Here is a 4,405-nt window from a genome sequence, read left to right on the forward strand (position 1 = left end):
GATTAAAAAACGTCAGACCGATATACGAGTATAAGATTGCTATTCAATTATTCAATTGTTATTATAATATTATTCAAAGGAGTTTCTTTTATGAATTAATTAAGTAAAGGATTTATAGAAAAAAATTCCAGATTTTAGATGCTGAGAAATCCGGATTATGGAATCTCTAGCGAGAAACCTAAGTAGATATATATACATAAAATTTAGAATCATAATACTGATGTATATTTGTCAATACTTTAGGCCTTTTGCATCAAAAATGTGCCTGATGCACTTTTTCAAATACTGGGTGTCCAGTAAGTCCTGACTGATTTCTAACTTCCAACTTCATTAAGATCTACAAGGACTAAAAGTAGAGATACAGAGAAATATTTTTAAAAAAAAACTTTGCTTGGTTATAATCTATATTACGTTTTTAATAATTTGCCCTTTAGCTTCCATAACAGCCACAACACGGGGACGGAAGGAGGAGTAGGTGTTCTTGATGTGGGTGGGGTCCATCTTGGCCCAGGCCTTGGTGATACTGGCCTTGAGAGTTTTGGTACTGCTGTGGCGTTTTTTGCAAGCCTGCCTCTCAATGTGCGCCCAGATGCTGAACTCCACGGGGTTCAGGTCAGGGGAGGAGGGGGCCAGAAGTCCTTAGGCCAGAATTCCACATTCTCCTTCAACAACGTCTGGGTGTTCTTGGCTGTGTGTGCGGGTGCCCCATCCTGCTGGAAACACACCCTCTTGCCAGGATACTCCTTCCTGATCCATGGGATCACTGTGGTCTTGAGCACCTTGATGTAGTCCTCCAAGGTGAGCCTGTGGCCCTCTCGGAAGAAGACTGGAGGCATGGCTTTACCATCTGAGCCAACAACTCCAAGCATCATGACGCTGGCTGGGTGCTTGGTCATGGACATATATTTCTCTGATCTCATATAACCATTAAGGCTAATGTAGCGATCATTTTTGCAGTTGAAGACTGGATCCACTGTAAAAGTTTTCTCATCGGAAAAAATGAGAATTCTGTCCCCATTGCTTTTCATGTTGTTCAAAATCTTCTTGCATCGGATGTATCTGGCCTCCATATTGGCCATGGACAACATGGGACGGGTGGTGCGGACCAAGGACTTGCCCCCAATGTCCTTGACAATGTTGGCAGCAGTAGTCTTACGCATGTTGTTCTTCTTGGCAATTGTTCTGATGCTCAGAAGAGGGTTTATCTTGATCTGGGCCCTGATCTTCTTCTTAGTGACCTTGGTGGCCTTTAAGACAGGTATCCTACTTCTACTTCGAGGCTTGTCTTCAAGGCCTTCCTCCTTGTCCAACCTCCTCTTGATCCTGCCAATGGTGCTAGCAGACATGCTGGTGGCCTCAGAGATCTCCTTGTGGCTGATTCCTGCACGAAGCAGAGCAGCTACTTCATGTCTTTTAGCCTCCATGTCAAAAACAATTAGGAATTTCGAAATGTTATGGAAACAAAACATGTTAATCTGAGAATGGTCTTTAACTTTTATTTACACAACATTTAGATAAAAGTCTTTGGAACCTCGAAAAAAGCCATCGAAGGTACCGGTCAATACTTTCGGGACACCCGGTACACTATTATATTTAAATATATTATAGGTAAGCACACAACATAAATAATACAATCTGTCATTTAATTTTCTGTCAAGACTGAATATTTAGTTTGTTTTTACTATATAAAATTGAAACAAAAAAAAAACATAATTTGATATACAGTGAGGTTTCACAACGAGCGTGTGTAAGTATATTACAGCCAGACTATATTACTACATGGCTGATCGCATCATATTGATTTTTCCCCTAACTCTTATAATTATTATTTTATTCTTCAGAAAAAAACATAAATGGATTGATATAAGTATTGAGTAGCTCTGTGTTCAAGGGTTCGTGAAAAAGGAGTGTAATACTGAGCATTAGTAGAGAGAAATCATCTATATTATTTGCCATCCGTTTGTAAAAATCCGTTTCATGACGCAGTGAGTTAACTTGGTAAAAATAAAGTTTAAAATAAAACGTATTTAAATACCTTATAAATGAGGTTATATAAAAATGGATAAATATGCAAATAAATTGAAACCAATTCAAGATTAAGATAAATAAGGAATTGAATCTGATAATATTTTATGATTCAGAAACATACCAAAAAGTTTTGGCGATAAAAGATGGATTCAAAGGAATAAAAATAGTTTTTATAAATTTTGGTGTGCATAATTTCCCAATTCACTAACAGCGGATTTAAGCAAAACTCTGTGCAATGTCGAGTACTACCACTAATGTTAAAATAAAATTTTGTACCGCAGAAAAACCAGTAAGAGACTTAACATCTCAATTTGGGTTTTCAATGCACATACAATTTGTTTCGTGGAAGGACACTACCGTCATATATGACTTGGCCGATATAAATGGAAACTACAAGCCCATGTTTATCAAACAAAGTACAAACGGAAAATCAATGAGCAGAAATGATTACAATCTTCTTTCTGAAGGTATTGCACAATAATTTTAACCTTACTAAATTGACTTAAAATGGGCATACTCTTCCTAGAAGCTGTTATAGTGGGGCATAGAATCCATAGGACACCAGGAAGCTAAATGCCAAATTCTTTTTAGTCAAGGATGTAAAACGGCCTATAAAATATAGGATAGATGAAGTTTAAGAATATATATTGACGCAGGTTGGACAATACAAGAGGCAATGGATGCTAAAAATAGCTAGGGTAAAAGTATATAATTTAATTCAGGGAGAAAGTAGTCCGTGAGGAGAAGACACAGATAAAAGAAGTTAATATTTTTTTTTTTGTAAATATAGAGGAATTTTAATTGAGCAACACACTAGATAGCCTAATAGAATACAAGCTTGAGGGATCCAAAATAAGAGCACGAAATTTGAATCGAAGTATTAACTCTAAAGATATAAATCTCCTAAGGCATATGGATAAACCGAATGTTAATGATATTACAAATAGGATGCAGTTAGAAAATATAGAAAGTGAAACATTATATCCGAAAACAGAATAAATTCGTAAAATTTGATCAACTCCATTTTACATCAAGAGTAAAACCAATAAAAGATACATTATCCAACCAAAAAAAGAACAATTCTAAAAAAGACAAACAGAGCCTTTCACGTAGTTTTACAACATCTAAAATCTGGCTATATATTGACAAAAAACTAAAATCTCACAAATCACCAGGTCTTACTGAATTTCCTGCCAAATTTTATAAAAAGGAAATTCCGGAACTAGCTATATATCTAGTTCTACTTTTTAATAAAGCATTTTTGGGTAAAGTCCTACAAGAGAGCTAAACCATAAATTCTCCTAACATTATTTCATGATGGTGGTTTTCTTATAACCAAAAAAAAAAAAACTGGAGGCCTAGAATGTTGTCAGAAAATGAATATAAAATTATTTCTGCTTGCTTTACGGAAAGAATAAAAAAAATTCTCCGAGACTCAGTTTGGTATTTGGGCCGGACGTCAAATAAAGAATGTGACTATGCCCTTACAATCTATCCTTGGTCAAGAGAAAATAAATGAGGAAGATATTGTGCTAATATGTCTCGATTTTGAGAATTTTTTTGATACGATATAGCACAACATCATTATAAGAATTTGCTATGAGGAACTTTCCTGTTGTGTTCTGTTCCGCTGTAAACAAACTATTAAAATATACTGATTTAATTATTGATATCGAAGACACACCTAAAATCAGGTTAGAAGGTGGAGTAGGACAAGCAGATCCTCTAAACAATCTCTTGTTTCTTACATCGGTTGCACGGCTCCAGAATACCATGAATCGGTGTCATGAAGGGATGGAAATTGGAAGAAAGAAGGTGAATAATATTTTATTTGCAGATAATTGCAATGTCACCCTGGGACGAGAAAACATCACTGAGAATACTTCAAAGCTTCACAGAATATTTGACAGTTTTCAAAAGAAGTCAGGCCTGAAAATAGATATATCTATGTCTCAATTGATTACAAATGTGTCCATTATACTTCACACTTTAAACTCGTTTAATTTAGGAGAGACAGCCATTGTAGTGGGAAACAAATCTTATATAGAGATAATAGTACTGAAAATATAGAAAGAGTCAATGAAAATATAGATCACTCAATTCAAGAAATAAGAAATCATAGACTCACCATTTCCTTAGATGCACGGCCTATAACGAAACACATAGTCAAATATGGAGGCAGAAAGGGAAGCAACTTATGTGTTTATCAAAAACGGTAGGATCGAGAAGGCTATTCACTCCAAAGTGTCTAGGTGGCCTTGGTATTAGCAAGTATTTGAACACAATGCTGCAGCTTATTTCTATCCTGGAAAAAAAGGGTTAACTCCCTTATATTTCCGTGGCAATGAATGAGGGGGAATAAATAAACTGTTAAAAA

Source organism: Lepeophtheirus salmonis, chromosome 7, assembly GCF_016086655.4.
Source record: "Lepeophtheirus salmonis chromosome 7, UVic_Lsal_1.4, whole genome shotgun sequence".
Lineage (NCBI taxonomy): Eukaryota > Metazoa > Arthropoda > Copepoda > Siphonostomatoida > Caligidae > Lepeophtheirus > Lepeophtheirus salmonis.